The sequence below is a fragment of the Diabrotica virgifera genome, chromosome 1 (assembly GCF_917563875.1).
Source record: "Diabrotica virgifera virgifera chromosome 1, PGI_DIABVI_V3a".
In the NCBI taxonomy this organism is placed as follows: domain Eukaryota; kingdom Metazoa; phylum Arthropoda; class Insecta; order Coleoptera; family Chrysomelidae; genus Diabrotica; species Diabrotica virgifera.
The window spans coordinates 17,266,756-17,290,063 of NC_065443.1; the positions used below are offsets into that span (position 1 = coordinate 17,266,756).

Below are 23,308 nucleotides of genomic sequence, written 5' to 3' on the forward strand. Positions count from 1 at the left end.
GGTATTGTTATACTCGTCCTCCACTGGTCTGGTACACGCTGCGCTGGCTACATATTATTTCTTGAAAGAGGATCTCTATGTTTTCTATTAAGGTTTCTACTCCGTATTTCAGGAGTTCATTTGGTATACCATCGGGTCCTGGTGCTTTTCTGTTTTTTAATTTACGTATGTTATTCCTTATTTCTACTTTTGTGATTTCTAGTTCTGTGTCTATGTTGGATTCGTCTTCATTTCCTGTTTCTTCCACTTCTTCAGGTATTATAGTATCTTCCTTATATAGTTCTTCTATATAGGCGGTTCATTGTTCTGCTTCTATTTTATTTAAACTTCTATATTCGTTGATGGGTTTTTCCTATTTTTTAGTATTTTCCAAACTTTTCTTTGCGCCCCATACAAATCGTGTTCCATTTCTTTGGTAAAGCGTGTCCAATATTCCCTTTTATATTTCTTATCTTAAAATTATTTATGTAATTTCTTGTATCTCTGTATTGTTGGTAATTGTTTGGTGTTTTGTTAGTGCATTATTGTAGGTATGCTTTCCTCTTCTCATACGCTAGATCTCTTATTTCAGTATTAAACCAGGGCTTTGATATTTTTGTTGCATTCAGGTTAATTTTTCTGACCCCTATGCTTTCCTTTGCGGCTTGTAATATATTATATTCTATTTTTCCCCATGTTTCATTTACTCCTTCACCTGTTGTTACTGGGTTTATCTCAAATCTTTGTTCTAAACGTCTTTTATACAGCCATTTTGTGTTTTGGTTCTCTAGAGACTCAATGTTTAGTTTTTCGAAGTACTTGGGTGGTTTTTTCTTGTTTTGTGGTATTTTGAGCAAAAATTTTCCAAGCGCCATTTTATGGTTTGATCCGATATTGGGCGATGTTAATGCTCTTACGTCTAGTATTTGTTAAGGTATGATTTCTCATGGATGATAATCATGGATGAAATTATTAAAATTGTCAACAAAGAAAGTCAACAATTCATCAACAAAAATATTCCCTTTTTCAAAAAATTGAACACCGCCCTTTTAAATTTACCAGTTTGTATAACGTATATTTCACGAAGTTGCGACTGTTGTGATAAATTATTTTGATATAATTCATGTGCATTGCACATTTTATGCGGGAATGTTTGCCTAGCAGTTTAACAGTTTTTTTATCAAGGTTATGAAAAGAGTTGCCATGCTAACTGTTATAAAAAGATTTAAATTTTTGAAACATATTTTATAAAACTTTATAGTGAGTTGCCTCTAAATGACCTTGGCGTTCCCTGTGTTTCTCAGATATCCCGCAGGTATCTGCAGCCTCCTTGAGCCACACTATATGTGGCTTAAATTCTTTAAGCTTAATTATTAATTTGTTTTGAATTAAATATATATGTAATGCAATTAAAATTATTTCTTTTATTGTTTCAGATTTCATCTTCTCCAAGGTAAGATTTTTCTTGTATTGGCTCATTTTCTTTTGTTGCTAGTATTCTTGTTATCAGACATAATGAAAAATATATTAATCACAACAACGATAACCGCAATATTTTACCTTTGCGTGATCTTTCTCCACTATATAACATAATTAAAAGTTTAAATAGGGTTTAAAAGAGATTTAACTATAAATTAAAAATCGATTACCGTTAAACAACAGGGATTAGTTAATCACAGGAAACAATAAATAATTCTTAACATCTCTAAATAGGGTAATAAATTGTTTATTTAATCGGGCGCCGCTAACGAACTTCTAACTCGGATAGAAATGAATTCCTTTTGCGCTGCTGTTGAAACTTTCTACAATGGAGTACCACTTCGAAATTGATGATTGTCTGAAATGAACTTCGGGAAAAGTTAGCAGGGGTAATGTAAAAAGTATTTACTGCAACAGAATCGATATTTTAGAATATTAGTTCGGGATTATGTATGACTTTAAAAGGATCAACAGACGTATCTATGAATATATCGTATTTTTGTCTACTGGAAAGTAATAGACAATTGATGGATAGACGGTCACTCGACCACTCCGGGCTCTCGTGTCTATTTTCAGGAAACAAGTTTTTGAACAATTGTCGCATTATTGTCAATTTATTCTCACTCTCTTATGATATTAATGTTGAAAATACTTTGATTTGTATAAACAATCTCTATTTATTGAATTCCTCGATCTAAGCCTTTAACTCTTTTTTTACCGCCTAATTGAGCTTTTTGCTTCATAAGTAAGATATCTCTCATCTGTTTGATTATTATGTAATATCAGAACTCAATAAATTATTAAAACAGATAATAAAACCTAAATTTTAAGCGTTTAAGCAAGCCTTTAAGTGGTCGAGAACCAAAGTTATAGCAGTTTTAATATTACCTTTAATCTAATGTATATCATTAAAAAGTTGACATTATAACAAGAATAATGAGACCTACGCGCTAAAATAGGTCCACTTGGCTTAGAGATAGAGCTCTTCAAATATTGAAGCTCTTTTTGACTTTTTCGAGGGTCACATTCAGGCCCATGGGCACCTAGAGCGTTAAAAAATAGCTATAGGCTACTTTTTTAAGGTAAAATAAATACTAAAATTTGTTAGAAATCCGCTGACATCCTTCCTACAAAAGTGGTTTAAAGTAGATACATTTCTGTAGGCAATTAATCCAAATGTTGCTACGTCACTTGGTAGCAAAATAATTTCTATCTTCATAAAACTTACTGAGTAACTTGTACCCAACAAATCCCGGGTAGAATGCATTCAAAAGCTACCTAAACTTGTCTCCCGCCAACACATTGCGAGGCATTGCAATTATAATTTTAATCGGTTAGTATCAATATTTAGAATTCCCCAGATAGGACGTCGCATTTATTCGTTTAGAGTTACGACTCTCGCGTATTTTGTGTTAAAGTAAGAAATTAGAATCTACCCAGGGTGTAAAGTAAATAGAGTGAAAATGAAAAGAATTATTTTTATTATAGTGGAAAAATTACTCATTAACATTTTCGCGGTCTTCATCGTTTTCGGAATCATTTTTTCTAATAAAATCGTATATGCTTTTAATTGAATCTTTCATATGCACCTCAGCTGCATTAAAAACATTTCTTTACTTCTGCTTTCGGGTGCAAAGCTCTTTTAATAGTCGTTTTAATGGACTTACAGTTCAATAGAATTTTTCGCATGTCAGTGTTTACGTTTCGATAATTAAAAGCAGTCCAATGTATTCTTTTGCTATTAGTATGGCAGCAAGTTCATTCAGTTGTTCTATCTAACTGGTGTCAACATTATTTTACTGTTTTTTAGTTACCAACACTCAAGTTTTTTGTAAGTCAGTTTATAAAGGATTATGTAAGAACCGCCACCATTTTTTTAATATTATGCATGGGCTTCATAATATTTTTCTCGAAAAAATAAAATTTATGTTATTTAGAGTAGTATTTTATTTTACAGCAGTGTGAAGAATCATTCCGTAGTTGATGCAGAAAACAAATACAGTGATATAAGACAAATTCATATTGACAACAAAAGAGAATAGGCAACGGTATGACATACCGCATGTCAGAGTCTACATTATGAAACACGTCAGTGGTTAGGGGTTAAATTGAAGAAATTATATTCTATTATATTATCCAACATTTTTGTAGAATGAAATAGGGGAGTGCAATTAGAACGAAAACATGCATTTTTCTAAACCTTTTTTTGTTAGTTTATATACATGTTAAAGTAAAAAGTTCTACTCGCGGATTTAGCCGCTAATTGTGTATTAATTGTTTAAACAATAACAATTGTTTTATATTAATAATTTTAAAAATATCGTTAAATTCATCATTTTACTTTGATCAAATATATTTCTATTTTGTTTTTGATTATACTGAATCCGAATATAGCATTGCAATTTGAAAATTCTTATACAGAAGCTCTTATACAGTGTGTCTGCGTAGCTAGGAACCACATGGAAACTTTTTTATTATCAATTTTACGAAAAAAAGTTATTCTTCATAAAATGCTCTGGATAGTCAAAAATCTAAAACTCAACCATCAGATATCAAATTTTATCAATTTTATATGAGTTATGTCAAAAATATGAATTTCGTTAAAGAGTCAAGTGCCTTTATATTTCAGAATATCAAAAAATGCTATTATGAAAAGTTGTTTGGAATTAAAAACTATGTTTAAATATACAATTACATTATTCTAATCGAAAATTTTTTTTCATTTTTTTCTCAAATTACGGATACTCATCATCATTTTATTACAATTATGATAACTATTTTATTAGCACTTTTACGAAAAAAAGTTATTCTTCATAAAATGGTCTCCCTGGTCTAAAATCTAAGATACAACCATCAGACAATAAACTGTTTTAATTTTATACGAGGTATGTAAAAAATATGAATTTTTCTTAAGAGTTAAGTGCCTTTATTATTCACAATATTTTAAGTAGAAGGATGTAATTAAACACTAAGACAAATTTTTTAATTCCAAACAACTTTTCTTAATAACAATTTTCGATATTGTGAAATTTAACGATACTTTACTTTTGAGTGACATTCATATTTTTTGGCATACCTCGTATAAAATTCATTAAATTTGATATTTGATGATTGCATATTAGATTATATACGATGCAGAGAATAAAGAATAACTTTTTTTCATAAAACTGATAATAAAAACGTTATCAGTAGGTTCCAAGTTACGCAGACATACTGGATAAGAGCTAAAAAAAATTTTTTTTGCTGAACATTTATTATTGTTGAAGTTTATTATTAAATGTATTTTAGGTAAGTTTTACAGAAAAAAGTTTTGATCACTTTATATAAACATTTTTTTAGCTGGTAATTTTCGGTTTTTCTATTACATTTTTGTTATCTTTCTTAATTTTCTCAAAAATAAATAGTCTATTTCATTTCTAAAGTAAAATAATCTAGTGCATTGTAAATATTACATCCCAACCTTTAAAAAAGCACTTATAAAACTGTAATAGATTTGTTCAAACTTGAGTAATACCGTCTTAAAGTGGTGGTAATTCTATAAAACTATGAAGATTTCAAAAATTACATTTTTTAAGACATCATATCACTTGAATTAAATTTTTGAGATTTTTTTTGAATGAAACATCATTTAGTACGATGCTTGAAAGGTAAGTTGTGCTAAATTAAGGGGTTTTATAAGAAAAATTGTATTAGTTACACATTTTTAAATCATTTTTAAACAACATTCATGTAAGGCTCACTTTCCGCCCCCATCGTACTTATGCCCACACATTTTATTTCTTTTTATTACAACCATAAGATAGCTTAATTACTCTTCTTTTAGGTTCAATTTGTAAAATTTCATTTGATCTATTAGCTAAAGAATTACATTAAAATAACTCAACCGTGCACTTCTCCATACGCTAATTTACAGTGCGTCAATGTTTGTGAGAAGAGTGACTTTAGCGTTATAAATAAAAAATTATAGAAGATACAGATTTAATTTTAGAAAATTCTTTATACAAGGTTTTTTCTGTAAAATTTTCTAAATTTTTCAATGGTCAAGTCAGTTTTCTTCTAAAATTTATATTTTCGGAGTTATTTAAAAAAACATCAAACTTCGTAGTTCATTTGTTTAATAAAAAATGAAGCACCCACTTCTCTAGTAGAACTTTTTGATATGTTGTTTATTAAACATTTCTTAATGAAATTACAAAAAGTTCTATCTTGCTTGATTTTTTCCTAAGTGAAAATCTATATGCACTCCCCTAAAAGTAAAATTTAGAAATCATACACATCATGTAATTAGGTCGGAATTGGTATTTCGTATTTTCCTTTAATACCTCACATACCTCAATATGTGAGATATTAAATGTGTGTCATTCTGTCAATAATACATGCACTTCCGACTTCAGCAGCTTTTCAACGCATCGAACATCCTTTACAAAATAAAGTTTTTAAAAATCGTCGAAAACGGTATGCATTTTCACGATATGATGAATATCGTCCTCGTTGAATTTTTACTTTTTCGCAGGGAAAATCTGGTTGTGTCTCCGCGACGACGACTTGAGAATGCTTCGTCATGCTCATGCCGATTTCTTATCTCGACAGAGCGTAATTCAATCGACCTTTCTGATCCAACTGTTCAGACTCTCTTGACCGTTTTGAATTTGTGGAACATATGTCAAAATATTAACTTACTGAGTTTACATCCGTGCGAATCAGCTTTAATAAAATATAATCATTTTTAAGTAAAAGAAGACGAAATGGTACAACGTCTAAATATTAAGATAAACATCCATAATGCAAGAAAATTAGGCCACTAGTAATGTGTCTTCTTCTTCTTCAGATACAAATCCACTAATGGATGTTAGCGATCACATTTTCCATTAACTCTTTGTTTCTTGTAATGTGTATCAGAGATTGTATGTCGTTAATCCCTGTTCATTGCCTTATATTTCGGAGCCGTGACATTTTCTTGCGTCCTATTCCTCTCTTGCCTTCAATTTTACCCTGGATTATAAGTTGAAGGAACTGGTATTGTTCGTTTCGCATGATGTGACCCAAATACGCCGTTTTCCTTTTCTTTTCTTTATTTTTTATTTTATAATGGCTTTGGCTTAGCCAATTAGCCAGACTATTTGTTTTTTTTGTATGGTATTACAATAACAATTAATTTAATCATCTAAGCCTACTTATAATCTAAATTTACAGTGTGTTATAATATTAATGGATACATTTTTCAATTTTGTGTGATATGTTTACAATTATTTTTAATTTTATTACCTAAGCCTATTTAAAATTTCAATTTACAGGACGTTACATATTTGTAAAGACATGTTAACGTCTGATTATTATTTGAAAAAATAATTTCATTTAAATTAATAGGTAAAGGGCAATTTAGATCAACTAACTCTTCATACATTATTTTAATATTTTGTCTGCACTGTCCACACTCCAATATGAGGTGCTGTAGATCTCCAATTCCACCACAGGCGCAATATGGGTTACCACTGATACCTATTCTGTGTTTGTATGCTGGGGTTAGTGCGTGATTTGATCTTATTCTATTTAATGTTTTTATAGTAGGGGAGCGAAGTATGCTAAACGTGCAGTCACCCGAGCGCTTTGGGGACCTATTGGGTTGTGAAGAGTAGGTCCTAAAACCAAAAAAAGTTAAGTAAAGTTTTTCATTTTAGTGGGCGCTTGCCATTTTTTAATTTAATTTTTCATTTCGAACAATGGTTCTTTCCGATTATAACGCCATCTATCCATAATTCGAAAAAATGTTTCGAATAAAAGTTACTTACTTTTACGTAAGGAATCCAAATCTGCAATAAAAACTGGGGGCTCCTATTTAAGATTTTAAAGTAACCCCCCACTCCCACCTCCGTGGGAGGTCGTGTGTGGTGCCATTCGATAGATTTTTCAAAAATATTGAATAAGTGTATTTTACAGTTTTTCGATCTGATGCTCATTTCGCGAAATATCGCGGGATTCGTATTTAAAATATTAAATTTACCCCCCACCCCTCTCCGTGGGAAGTTTTGTTTGGTATCATTCGATAGATTTTTAAAAAATATTGAGCACATATTATTTAGTTTTTCGATCTGTCATTCATTTCGCGAAATATTCGCTTTTTTCTTGTGAAATTTTGGGACTCACCCATTTCCTTACGCCCGGCTAAATCATCAGATTTTTGAAATATACACTCTTTGTGTATGTACTTAACTTACCTTATCTTAATCTGACAATTTCGAGTCTTTTTAAGGATAGATTTTGTTTTTCGGGCCCCCCTTAACGAACTCAGGGGGGTTTCCTGGTTTTGCCTCGTGATTTACTATGGAATCTCTAACGCGAGAATTTTACTGTCATCGTTGCATTTGGTTGTCTTTTTAAAGACAGATCACATGCTATGATTTTTTTGCGACGGATATTCTTGAGTTGGGATTGATTTCATGTAATCGAATGAACTATCTTTTAGTAAAGTCGTCCCAGGAACGCAACTCATAAATATTGGCGATATCATTTTAAAGTCTTCTACTTTAAAATGTATAATATACGTCTGAATTGCCAATATAAATGAGTCAGATTAAATAAATTATTAGAAGAATTTTTTTACTTAGCAACAATATGTTTATTGATTTTAATAGTATTTTGTATTTTGACAACGAAACCCGATTTGGGCTTCGAAACGTTAATAAATTCATTTTTTAATAAAATTGTGGCTTATTTCCCATAAAAAATACGTAATTATAAAAATGCCACAAGGAAATAGCTTCAGAACAACAACAGGAAATATTAAAATATTTAAAAAATGAAAAGAGATATAGAAAGGTATAGAAAGCCATTATATAGTTTTAAAGCTAAGTAAATTTGTCACACGGAAGACTAATAAGATACAGGATGTTACAATAGATGTGCGAATATTAGATTCGTAGATATTTATTGTATTCTAAAACCTTAAATTTTTAGAAAAAATCGAAATAAATCAAAACACCCTATAGACAAGATAATAAGCCATCTATGAACTTAAACTTTGTGTGGACATTTCATGAATACAAAATCAGCCTAATGCTTTAATTTTGCATGTTGTAATTTTGCAAACTAGTGCCTAAAACGGTTAAATACATTACCAGTTTATTACTATTTATACTAATATTATTATGTAACTAAAGCTATATTAATTATAACGTAAATAAACTAAGTAATTAAAACCTGAATATATAATCGCAAATGCAATAACAGTTGGGATAAATTAGTTAAAATTTGTACAAAATAAACAATATTTTGGATACATGCTCTATCAGAGTTTGAAAGCTAGTGATTAATAAAATGAAATACTCCGAAAAAAGCGTTTGTTAAATATTCCAATAATGGCGAAATTTTGTTTTGAGGATTTTGTGTGAGAACGCAAAATATATTCTTACATTGTTCAAGTCACTTTTTCTATTAGTATAAATTCTTTCCCGCCGAGCCAAAAAGGTACCAAGAGTGAAAAAGATCGGTACTTAGAATATTCGAATTATGCACCAATGCAAGGGAGCAAACCATTAAACTTTTTTCACAGAATAAAAAGTCATAGATTTAGACATAGATTTATTAGTCAATTAGTTTATTTCTATAATCTTCTTTTATATGTCATATAATTCTTGTAGATTTTTTATTTGAAGGCATTAAACCAATCTTCGTTTGCTTCCCTTATTGTGTTATTGTCCTAATTTTTCTGTGTATCTTGTCAGACCTTGTTTTGTCTACAGTTTTAATTATCTTTCTGGATCTTGGCTCTGTTTACTAATTTCGAGAATATCGATTTTTCAGTCTACCCTTTCTTTTTTCTAAATTATATAAGGACCCCGCAGAAGCCTTATGGAAAATGAATCTTTGTCAAATGCTCTGAAACTTTGGGTTCTGGTAGTCCTTGATGTGTAGAACAAAAGACTCAATGGGAGCGTAGCTCCAAAAAATCATGGTTTTAAGATATAAGCCTCTGAAGTTATAGGTGTACAGTGAGGACGTTTGGGTTGGAATAAATTAATTTTCTCGAGAATTGACGACTCTGGAGAAATCAGGTCGATTTTTATTTTTAAATTACAAATTTTTGGCATATATATCATACTAGTGACGTTATCCATCTGGGCGTGATGGCGCAATCGATGATTTTTTTAATAAAAATAGGGGTCGTGTGATAGCTTATTTGAAAGGTTATTCAATTATATATTCAATAATATAAACATTAACATAATTATTTATACAGGATGCCCAAAAAATTTTTTTGAATAAAAATAAATGGAGACAAAAAGAAGAATGTATATAATTTATTTAATTCGAAATACATTTTACTGTTGTCCGAAAACAGGAAAAAATGTTTATTTTTATATATACAGGGTGTTTCATTAATAATTGTCCATATAGTAACTGGAGAAACCTTACCACAAAATACGAAGATTTAACCTAAAACACTTAAATAAAATGTGGTTTCTTACTGAGTTACAGGGTGTTTTATCTAAAAATTTAAAAACTATTTTTGCTTAGCATTTTAAAACTAATCGACGTATCCTTTTCATACTTGGCAGGAAGTATAGGTACTGCACAAACTACTAAATCCAAATTCTACGCCACTGGCGGAATTGCTATTTTAGTTCAATTTTTGGATTCTCCAATACTTTCTATGAAAATAATATACTCTTCATTCGGAACGATAAAATCATTAGTTTTCGAGATCTTTGAAGTTATAAATGAAACGACACGGTTATTTTGACTAATGTATTGTGTCGCTTCATTTTTAATTTCAAATATCTCGAAAACTAATCATTTTATCGTTACGAATGAAGAGTATATTATTAACATAAAAAGTATTGGAAAATCAAAAAATTATACTAAACTAGCAATTTCGTCAGGGGCGTAGAATTTGGGAAGGGTCAACCAGCCACTATCACCTGTCGTGCGCCTCTGGTACTAGCTAGAAACGTTTGTTTATCTTAATTTAGTAGGGTGTACAGTACCTACACTTTCTGCCAAGTATGATAAGGATACGCCAAATAGTTTTAAAGTACTGGGTACAAATAATTTTTAAATTTTAATCATATCATAAATTAATCAAAATAACTGTGCCGTTTCATATTTATCTTCAAATATCTCGAAAACTAATGACTTTATTGTTACCAATGAAGAGTATATTATTTACGTAGGAAGTATTGGAGAAACTAAAAATAATACTAAAATAGTAATTCCTCCAGTGGCGTAGAATTTGAAAAGGATCAACCATTCCCTATCCCCTGTCGTACGTCTCTGGTAGTACCTAGAAACGTTTGTTTATCATAATTTAGTAGAGTGTATAGTAGTCGCACTTTCTGCCAAGTATGAAAAGGATACGTCGAATAGTTATAAAATGCTGAGCAAAAATAGTTTTTAAATTTTTAGATAAAACACCCTGTAACTCAGTAAGGAACCACATTTTATTTAAGTGTTTTAGGTTGAATCTTCGTATTTTGTGATAAGGTTTCTCCAGTTACTATATGGACAATTATTAATGAAACACCCTGTATAAATATTGTTTTTCGCTTAAATTCAATATTAAAGCTGCCACCCACATGCCTCTTAGCAGTTTGAACATTTAATTTAAGCGATAAGCAATGTTTATTTTTTAAGTTAACATTTTTTTCTGTTTTCTGACAGCAGTAAAATGTATTTCGAATTAAATAAATTATATACATTCTTCTTTTTGTCTCAATTAATTTAATTCAACAAAAATTTTGGACACCCTGTATAAATAATTATGTTAATGTTTATATTAGTGAATAGAGAATAAAATAACCTTTCAAATAAGCTATCACACGGCCCCTTTCGCTTAAACTAAATGTTCAAACTGCTAAGAGGCAGGTGGGTGGCAGCTTTAATATTGAATTTAAGCGAAAAAAAATATTTATTTATCAGATAAACATTTTTTCCTAGTTTCGGACAACAGTAAAATATATTTCGAATTAAATAAATTATATACATTCTTCTTTGTGTCTCAATTGATTTAATTCAAAAAAAAAAATTTGGGGCACCCTGTATAAATAATATTGTTTTAATGTTTATGCTATTGCCTAGAGAATTTAATAACCTTTCAAATGAGCTATCACACAACCCCTATTCTTATATAAAAAAATCATCGATTGCGCCATCACGTACAGATGGATGACGTCACTAGTATGATATATATGCCAAAAAATTATAATTTCAAAATAAAAATCGACCTGATTAGTAATTTATCTCCAGAGTCGCCTATTCTCGAGAAAATGAAATTATTCCAACTTAAACGTCCTCACTGTAAGTACCTATAACTTCAGAGACTTATCTCTTAAAACCATGATTTTTGGAGCTACACGCCCAATGAGTCTTTTTTTCTACACATCAAGGACTACCAAAACCCAAAGTTTCAGAGTATTTGACAGAGAGCCATTTCCCATAAGGTTTCTGCGGGGTCATTTATCAGCTTGAAAAACACTTCTTCCAATTTTTACATTCTGTCCACGGATTTTTAGCTCCCTCTGACTATCAACAGTTTCTTGTAGACTTAGGGCCTTATCTTGTATTTCAATTGTGGGGATGATTATATTAGAGAAGAGTAATGGAGTAGTTTATCATTGATCTTTTCATCATTCGCTTATTCTTAAGGTGCCGTGCATTTCTAGGTAGTCGTCCACCGTACATTGTCTTGTTATGAGATATTAGATATTCAAGATTAAATATTTCTGTTTTTAGCAGCATTGCGAAACATTTCGTAGCTGTGGATTGCTGTCCATTGGCGAACATTACGCAGGCGTAACATCTTTTTACGTCCCAGTCCACTCTTAAGGTAGAATTCCGCACCAAGCGACCGAGACAGGAGACCGGAACAGGCGACAGATAGGCGAGACCGATTGTGGTCTCACCACGACTGCTCTCAATGTAATTAGATCAGGGTAGTTCTGCAGCCCGCGACCGAGACCAGCCACTGTCGCCTGTCTGTGTCTCCTCAGTCTCCTACGAGAGCAGTGGTGAAGTGTGTCGTCGCGCGACAGTTCGGAGTTGACAGTGATTTGTATAATACATTTTTATTAATAAATAAAGTCTCCTGTCTCGGTCGCTTGGTGCGGAATTCTACCTTTACCCTCTATCTTTCCGTCGAGTATCAGTTGCTGAAAAGTGAATCGTTCTCCTCGTAATATGTGCCCCAAGTATGCAGTCTTCTTACTTTTAACATAATTAAAAAGTTCCCTATCCTGTAAGCCCGCTCTTCTTAGTACTTTCTCATTTCTGGCTCTGTCTGTTCATGATATTCTAAGCATTCGATGCAGCCACCACATTTCAAACACTTCAAGTTTGTTAATGGAATTGGACCTTAACGTCCATGCTTCCATTCCATACAAGAGCACAGGCCAAACGAAAAGATTTAGCATCTTGTATCGAAGGTTGAAATCCAACTTTCGATCAGTCAAAAATTTACGAAACCTCAGAAAAGAGTTTCTGGCTTGTTCTACTCTGCTCTTTATTTCATTTTCAGGGCCCCAACCCTCGTTCAGCAGGCAACCCAAGTATTTAAATTGCCTGAGTTGTTCAATTTGTGTGAAAAGAGACAAAATGCTGGAAGACCTCCGAAACCTAGGTATACCAAAAAAATATATCAGCCTCATAAAAATGACGTTGCAGGGTTCAAAAGCCGCAGTTAGAGTAGATGGAGAACTGTCTCCCCTGTTAAACATCAACATAAGGGGTGAGACAGGGAGACGCACTTTCAACCATGCTTTTCAACCTAGTTCTTGAAGCAGTCATCAGAAAAACCTATGTAACCGGCCATATAAACACCAAAACAGTACAAATTACTGCATACGCAGACGATGTCACCATTATTAGTAGAAGCAAGACACGACTAATGGAGACGTTCAAGGAAATTGATCCTGAAGCACAAAAAAGAGGGCTTAAAATAAACGAAATAAAAACTAAGTACAAAGACTATCAAAAGAACACCTGAGATTGAAAATAATTTAACAATAGACAACTATACTATTGAATGTGTGGATGCTTTCCCATATCTGGGTACAGAGATCAATCAGAAGAATTCCGTAAGTAGCGAACTTATTTCCAGTGGAAATCGTACATACTATGCTAATAAAAGATTGATGACATCGAAATTATTAGACAAAAAAATCAAAATTACCATCTACAGAACTTTAATTAGACCCGTAACCTATGGTTGTGAAACCTGGGTAATGACGAAAAAAGATGAAGCCCAACTCAGGACATTCGAGAGAAAGATACTGAGAAGTATATGATCCGGTGCAAGAGGAAGACGGTACATGGAGAATCAGGAGAAACGACGAGGTTAATGAACTGAATGAAGGGTATGACATTGTAAGATTTGTGAAAAGACAAAGACTGTCATGGCTGGGACATGTTCAGCGACAAGAAGACATGAAAACGAGAAAGAAGATTACAGTGGAAGCCGGTAGGAGGGCGGAAATAAGAAAGGCCCAGGACGAGATGGTTGGATAACGTGGAAGACGACCTGAAAACCATGAACAGAAGACAATGGAGGAGAAGGGCCCACGAGAGATCTGAATGGAAGGACATAGCCAGACAAACAAAGACCCATCCCAAAGTTATGATGCCAAAAGAAGAAGAAGAAGAAGAAGAAGAAGAAGAAGAAGAAGAGTTGTTCGATTTATTCTCCAGAGATTAACTGGCAAGAGTGAGATCATTTAAAAGGCATTGAAGATCTTCGATGTTATCTGCCACTATCGCTGTGCCATCGGCATTCCTGATGTTAATATGCCGTTAATTTTTATACCTTTATTAGAGTCTGCCATTACTTCTGTGGAGGCTTTTTGGACGTATAAATTGAACAAAATTGGTTCCAATACAGATTGGTGATAATTCTTATGTCCTTGGAATCCAATCCCAACTTTTGTAGGTATAATATCATCAATTCGTTTTTTGCATTATCGAATACTTTCTCATAATCGATGAAATAGATAAAAACATCATTTCTTTGGTCTAAACAATTCTGTATTAATGTTTGCATACTAAAGATCGCTTTTCTCGTGCCAAGTCCATTTTTGAAACCAAGCTGACTCCAGCCACTGACTTCTACACATTTCTTAAATAATGTATTGTGTAGGACTCTTAAGAAAAGCTTTAAAAAGTGACTCATTATGCCCATGGTCCTCTTAAAACCAATAAAACTTCTAGTATCCAATAATAGACCGATCCAGAATCATTTCCTTTATACTCTTTCTTGGTACTGATGTTGCTGCACGACAGACGAGTAGGTTATGGGAAGGGAAACTTTGGTTGTTAGGAGGGATTATGGTTCTAGCTAGAATATCATTTCTCTCATGTACCAGGAGGTTGGGAGATAATTATGACTCACGTGGACAAAGTTCGCTCACGTACGCATCCTAGAGATCTATTCCCTACCGCGAACATAAAAAATTACCCGACTGTAGCGGAACTATTTATTTATTATCAAATTTATTCCATTTTACCGTTTCACTCTGTATGTTGAGACATTAGCAAACACAACTATCGTTTTGAGTCGAAAGAATAGAACGATTTCAATATGTTATTTAATTTTCTTATAATAGGGGAGTGCATTTAGATTTTCACCTCGGAAAAAATCAAACAAGATAAAACTTTTTGTAATTTCATTAAGAAATGTTTAATAAACAACATATCAAAAAGTTCTACTCGAGAAGTGGGTGCTTGATTTTTTATTAAACAAATGAACAGCGAAATTAGATGTTTTTTTAAATAACTCCGAAAATATAATTTTTAGAAAAAAACTGACTTGACCAATGAAAAATTCAGAAAATTTTACAAAAAAAACCTTATATAAAGATTTTTCTAAAATTAAATCTCTAGCTTCTGTAATTTTTTATTTATAACGCTAAAGTCACCCTTCTCACACACATTGGCGCACTGTAAACTAGCGTTGGAAGAAGTGCACGGTTGAGTTTTTTTAATGTAATTCTTTAACTAAGGGACCAAAAGAAATTTTACAAATTGGACATGAAAGAAGATGAAATAAGCTATCTTATGGTTGTAATAAAAAGAAATAAAATGTATGGACATAAGTACGGTGTGGGCGGAAATTGAGCCTTACATGAATTTTGTTTAAAAATGATTTAAAAATGTGTAACTACTATAATTTTACTTATAAAACTCTCAAATTTGCACAACCTTAACTCTCAATTATCTTACTAAACGATGTTTTATTAAAAAAATCTCAAAAATTTAATTCAAATAATACGATGTCTCAAAAACTGTAATTTTTGAAAACTTTATAGTTTTACAGAATTCCCACCAATTTAAGACGGTATTACTCAAGTTTGAATAAATCTAATACAATTTTTTTGCTATTTTTTTAAAGCTCGGGATGTAATCTTTAAAAAACACTGAATTATTTTAGTCTAAAAATGAAATAAATAATTTATTTTTGAGAAAACTAAGAAAGATAACAAAAATGTAATACAAAAACCGAAAATTACCAGCTGAAAAAATGTATATACAGAGTGATCAAAACTTTTTTCTGTAAAACTTACCTAAAATACATTTAATAATAAGCTTCAACAATAATAAATGTTCAACAAAAAAAAATTTTTTTAGCTCTTATACAGTATGTCTGCGTAACTTGGAACCTATTGATAACTTTTTTAATATCAGTTTTACGAAAAAAGTTATTCTTTATAAAATACTCTGCATCGTATATATAACATAAGATACAACCATCAAATATCAAATTTTGTTAATTTTTTACGAGGTATGTCAAAAAATATGAATTTCACTCAAGAGTAAAGTACCTTTATATTTCACAATATCGAAAATTTTTATAAAGGAAAGTTGTTTGGAATTAAAAAATATGTTCCAATATGTAATTAATACATTTTAATTTTTAACATTATTGTGAAAATTATTTGTTTATCTTTTTTTTTTAAGAATAAAATTCCATATTTGTTTGATTGGATTCTACTTGTTTTTCATTTAAATATCCGCCATTTTGGATCCGCCTATTTGAAATTTAAATGTTTAATCTTTAATTCAGATTCAACAACCCGTTACAAATAAAGACAATAAATGTTTTAGAAAAATGTTCTTTTTAGAAAATCCGCATTTTGGATCCGCCATTTTATAGTTTATAATGTTAACATTTAAGTTAGGTTTATCAAAGCACTCAAAAATAAATATATGTAGAAATAAATACATTTTGTAAATAAAATTATGATTTTACAACTATTTTTTAAGTTATCCGCCATTTTGTATCTGTCATTTTATAATTTAAATTATCAAAATTTGATTCAGGTTCAACAACCTCTCAAAAATATCCACATATATGCAAACAAACACGTTTTATACAAAAAATTCGGATTTAACAACTACTTTTTAAGGATTTTTAGGAAAAAATCCACCATTTTGAATCCGCCATTTTGAATTTGAAAACTGTAATGTCAGATTCGGGTTCAGCATAATCAAAACTAAAATAAAAACATTTTTTATCAAAATAAAATGTTGAATTCACCCATATTCTTAACATTATTTAAACATTATTAAAACAATTGTTATTGTTTAAACAATTAATAAACAATTAGCGGCGAAATTTGTGAGTAGAACTTTTTACTTTAACATATTTATAAACTAACAAAAAAATTTTTAGAAAAATATAACCTTGTTTGATTTTTTCCGAAACATTGTATCTTTTCGTTCTAATTGCACTCCCCTATAAAGGGTGATTCATTTAGAGGTACTTTTTTTTTAAGAAGAAAAAATGAATTTTATTTAAAAATATTTATTGTCGTAAAAAAGAACCATTCTTTACAATTACTCCTTAAAGATAATTTCTTTCAAATGTTGACCATGACTGCGGTTAAGACGGTCCATTCTGAAGGTATAATTCTCTATGACGCGTTCGAGCTCTTCGATTGGTATTTGACCAGTGACTAGAGTAATACTGGCCTCCAACGCCTCCATCTTGGAATAGACTTTGGAGTTGAGGTAGCCCCAGAGGAAAACGACTAGACGTGTGATGTCACAGGATATAGGCGGCCAAGTCACTGGTCCGAAGCGTGAAATAAATTGCTCACCGAACCGTTTTCTCAGTAAAGCCATGCTTTTACGGGATGTATACGCCATATTTTTGGAACCAAGTATCACTTAAACTACGAACTTTAATTTCTGGTACCAAATAGTCCGTTATCATGGCGCGATAATAGTCTCCATTCACAGTAACATTCTGGCCGGTCCAAGACATGGACCGACGATGACACCGGCTCATAAACCACACCAAACAGTGGTTTTTTCTGAATGTATTGGCAACTCTTGAACCTCTTTCGGTTGCTCATCAACCCAAATACGGGCATTTTGTTTATTTACATCCTCATTAAGCCCAAAACGGGCCTCATCGGAAAACATTCTTTTGCTCTAACCGCACGAAACACATTCCTCATTGAACACCTATTTTCGTAATACAGCTAAATAATTTCTAGACGTTGTGCCGAGTTAAGTCTTTCTAGGATGAAATGTCAAACAATACTGAATAAAAACACAACGTCAGGTGATACGATTCATGCACGATCCCCAACAAATCCTCACCAAAAAAGTACCTCTAAATGAATCACCCTTTATATGATACAAAATATCCTTATGATTAAATGTTAAAAAAAATCTCAAACTTTTAATAAATGTCATAAGCTCTGTATCCCTGCATCTTTATTTATCCTTTAATTCAACCCGGATTTTTGAATCGCTTAGCTACTTTAATCAAAGATCTTGTACAAACATGAAATGGATATGCCTTACGGTCCTGACCAGGGGATCTTTTTCAACTTTTTAGAGACGCTTTTATTGAATTTTATCTCTGAGAGGAAAGAGCTGCATTTGAGAAATCGATGAAGTTGATTTTTAAATGAAATTGAAAGGCGGAATCTATGAATAAAATTACGAGCATTTCGCCAGCACTGCTGAAAAGTACCGTATGGAGATTAGAATATCATAAATTAAGTAGATAGAATTTAGAATCGGTAAAGTTGATTGTGTAAGCGATAAAAAGTGACACAATTTTATTTCTGACTTGATAAGTTTTTTTGGACTCCTATTTATATTCAAACATGCGGTCCTCCCAAGTGACATATAGAAAAAGGCTTATGGCTTTCGTAATGCAGACCATAGTCCACTATTCCAAATAATAATATTGTTATATAATATTACATCATTCATTTATTTCATGCTTCCTAATAGGTACCCGTTTCTGTGTTAAATTCGAAATGAACTTTAGTCATTTTTTCGGATCAGTCTTCATAGTATACTGCCCTCCTAAGGAAAACCACCGCATCTGCAGTATTTATAAAAATGAGTAAATGGACTTCAAAGAATCTGCAACTTTTAAAAGGTGCTAAAATTGTTACAACAATGCGGTTAAAAACGATTTTACTTTATATCAATAAGTCTGTAAGTAAACTATGTTTTAAAAAAAGAAGCAGTAATTTATCCTAATTTTATGCCTACTATGGCAGATACTGGGAAAAAAATTGTAAATAATATTAAAAATTGCTAAGTAAAACTACAGCATCTACGGATGTTATGTATATGCGCTGTTTTTTCTTAGCATAATGTTACAGAAAATAGGTATAATTAAACAACAAAATGTACATATTTAATAAAAAAACCACATTTATTATACCGAATAAACCCTAACAAACAAAATTTAATACAAAATTAAGAAAATTAAATATACAAAGAAATTATTTTATTAATTCTTATCTTCCGCAAGGTTTTGCCAAAATTGTAATCTATTTGAAGGCATTATGGTTTTGAGATTTTTAATAAGGGTTTCTTTTTTATTTTTTGATACTCCACAAGCAGATGTAAATGTCTGAGGGCTGGGAAGTTTCTTATTTAAAACTTTATTTTGAAGAAAATTCATTTCAAACATACTATCAGATTTATTTGTTAACTTGTACTTTAGAGAAAATGATCCCTGTTGGCAACAATTTCTGTTATTTTCGCCAAGTAAGGACGTGGCTCTATTTTTTTAATTTTTGCTTGTAACGCGAAGTGTTGACACTTAAAAAAATCTGTATACTGCATTGTTTTTATTGTAACCTTTTTTGAATTTGCATTTCCAACAGCTGTCACAAAATCATTAAAATCGTAGGTTTTTTTAAAGATAGTTCCACCTGATGATGGAAGCTATCGGCGGACATGAAGGTGTGTCCTGGCACACACAACACAACCGCACCATACACAAGTTGAGAAGAAACTAAATAAATTGATAAATCGCGCAAATTACGTAGCAAAAACACCGCAATTGGGCATTGCTTGGAATAAACACAGTAACTGCAGGTTCCGACAAGTATATGCGGGGTTTTACCTAAGTAATGTTGTAGTTGCCGGGTTTTTGCTTAGTTCCACGCACGTTTTTGTAGATGCTAGGTTTATTATTTCTTTCGGAATATATAGTTGGGGTTGTAAATATTGTACTTTTATTAAATAATCATGTAATATCAACCCTCTAGATCAAATTTTCGCGCCTAACTCAATTTTCATAATTTTTGCATATGCGGTGTTTTTCCTAAGGACGGCAGTATAGTATAGTTGATCCAAAAGATGGCATAACCCAGACATCCAAAGTGAAAGTTATTCTTCAACACCAAATTGTTCTATATGGTCCACACAATGTCCAGAAAAAAGTCACCATTTTGAGCGTCGGGGTTTGGGGGGGGGGGGGAGGGGGGAGAAATCGGTAAATTCGTAGTTTTTTAAGTTTTTCGCCAATATTTCTAAAACTATGCGGTTTAGCATGAACAACCCTCTATACAAAATTGTTCTACATTAAATTTGAAATAAAAAAGGCCCTATGCATAACCTTTCTAAAATGAATGGTTCAAAAGTTACGGAGGTAGTATAGTATAACTGGTCCAAAAAAAAGGCCTAACCCAAACATTCAAAGTAAAAGTTTTCCTCCAACACCAATATGTTCTCTATGGTCCACATATTGTTCAGTAAAAAGTTACACCATTTTGAGCGTCCGGTTTGGGAGGGAGATGGGAGAGAAGCCGGTAAATTAGTAGTTTTTTCACGTTTTTCGTCAATATTTCTAAAACTATGCTTTAGCGTAGACAATGTTATATACAAAACTGTTCTACATGAAATTTAAAACAAAAAATATTCTATACATAATTGTTATAAAATCAACGGTTCCAGAGTTACGGAGGGTGAAATTTAAGGTTTTCGATACTTTTTCTATTTTTTGGGCAATATTTATGATATAACTATACCAAAAACCCAGACATCCAAAGTGAAAGTTATCCTCCAACACCAAATTGTTTCTATGGTCCACATAATGTTCAGAAAAAAGTCACACCATTTTGAGCGTCGGGTTTGGGGGAGAGAGGGGGGAGAAATCGGTAAATATAAAAAGTGCCGGAAACCTCCACTTTTCACCCTCCGTAACTCTGGAACCGTTGATTTTATAACAATTATGTATAGAACCTTTTTTGTTGTAAATTTTATGTAGAACATTTTTCTATAGAACATTCCTTACGCTAAAGCATAGTTTTAGAAATATTGACGAAAAACGTAAAAAACTACTAATTTACCGACTTCTCCCCCATCTCCCCCCCCCCCCCAAACCGGACACTCAAAATGGTGTAACTTTTTACTGAACAATATGTGGACCATATAGAACAATTTGGTGTCGAAGGAAAACTATTACTTTGGATGTCTGGGTTAGGCTTTTTTTTTGGACCAATTATACTATACTACCTCCGTAACTTTGGAACCGTTCATTTTAGAAGGGTTATGCATAGGGCCTTTTTTATTTCAAATTTAATGTAGAACAATTTTGTGTAGAGGGTTGTTCATGCTAAACCGCTTAGTTTTAGAAATATTGACGAAAAACCTAAAAAACTACTAATTTGCAGATTTCTCCCCCCTCTCCCCCCCAAACCCGACGATCAAAATGGTGTGACTTCTTTCTGAACATTATGTGGACCATATACAGTAGAACGTCAATAATCCGGATTAATTGGGACCGGACGCCATCCGGATTATCAAATTATCCGGATTATCGAAATTACCTCAAAAAAAGGCCAGTATACACATTAAAGTACAACAAACGTTTTAAAATTTTATGTTTTCTTTTGTACAGTAAAGTGTCTAGAGGTGAAATTAATCAAAACATTTTTTTATGTTTAAACACTGTATTGTAATTAATTTATAATAGCACCATGTTTACAGTAAAAACATCAGAGACTATTTGGGCTTTTAAAAAAATGTGTAAAATATTTTTGAACTGCGGTAGAGGTTCGTTTTTCGCAGCGAAGTTCTTAATTTATTTTAAAAGAATCAGATATTTTTGCTAGATACAAATCCGGATTATTGACGATCCGGATTTTTGACGTCCGGATTATCGACGTTCTACTGTAGAACAATTTGGTGTTGGAGGATAACTTTCACTTTGGATGTCTGGGTTTGGGTCTTACTATACCATACTATCAGTGATTTATTGAACTATTTTTAATTTGTCACGCTTCCATAATGACATTTTCCCGTAAGTTTTGAGTCATACCAGTATTAATCACCTTCACAACCATGTCCTTCCTTAAGAATCAAAAGCATTGATGGTAGAGACTTGCATATCATGGAAAATTTACTATTCTAACTGGGAAATAAGCTACAATTTAACTTAAAAAATGAAAAGGACAAAGAATTCTATTTATAAAATACCTTGTGAATGCGAACAATTCAATGCAAATAGTAATACATCAAAAATAGAGAATTTGATAGATCTCAAATCTGTCGACACGCATGGGACAATGAACATAGAGTTCAGTGGAAAGATTTAAGTATAGTCCTGAAAGAAACAGATAGTAAAAAGGGAAAAATCAAAGAAGCGGCTCTAATTATGCTAAATGAAACCAATTGTGTCGCAAGTTCCTCGGTAGAATGCAGTAGGATGTGGTTACCAATACTAAAAGGGGACGTCAATAGAAAGAAAATACCACAATTAGTAAGTCAATAACATATCAAAGCATAGCAAAATACAGCAATTAGTAAGTCAATAACATATCAAAGCATAGTACATAATTTATATTTTAGTATTATTTATTAATATTTAATAACTCAGTCATTCGTCAGATGTCACCAGATTGATAAATTTGAATGAGCGGCTATACCAGAGCATCCAAGTTGTCATATTTTAGAATTGTATATGGCCTTAGACGATTGCCACTAAAGCATACGAAAACCTTGAAATGAAAACTATTTTCATTGTATTTTAGTTGAACATTCGACTAATTTCCCTGATTATATTATACAAACTACTTAGTCCATGTGGTAGACCGCTCCCGTCTGGAAAAATTTCTGATTCAGTTTCTTTGTGGATTCCTATTAAAAAATGTCCCCTTTAAACAAATCTGAAGGGTGCCGGGCGAAATTTTTGGGCAGAAATTGTTTAAACAATTTTTTTTAAACAAATACAAAAGGTCACGTTTTTTTGCTCCGGAACATATATTTTTAAGTTTTGTGGGTTATTCTAAACAAGAGAGGTGTTTTGTAAATTTTCTCAAAAATTGATAATTTTCGAGTTATAGGCCATTTTCGAAGCCTAAAAACTCATATTTAGATTAGTATTTTTGAGGTTGCCAGATACTTAAATTGAAGTTTAAACATTCAGCTTCAAGATTCTAAAGAGTGATTGCGTCTAACCTTAATTAAATATGAGTTTTTAAGCCTCGAAAATACGTATTTTCGCATTTTTCAGATTTTAAATCGCCTATAACTCGAAAACTATCAATTTTTAAGAAAAATTACAAGATACCTTTCTTGTTTAAAATGACCCAAAAAACCAAAA

At 31.8% G+C, this 23,308-nt stretch overlaps 1 protein-coding gene across 3 annotated transcripts in view; it reads left to right on the top strand.

Annotated features, from left to right (window-relative positions):
- The window catches only part of LOC126887496 (leucine-rich repeat-containing protein 15-like), a 372,111-nt gene that overhangs the window by 59,087 nt on the left and 289,716 nt on the right, over positions 1–23,308 (top strand). For all 3 annotated transcript variants that reach the window (XR_007699077.1, XM_050655106.1, XM_050655114.1), the window contains exon 2: positions 1,416–1,432. The gene's annotated coding sequence lies outside the window, so the exon portion shown is untranslated. The remainder of the gene's footprint in view (positions 1–1,415; positions 1,433–23,308) is intronic.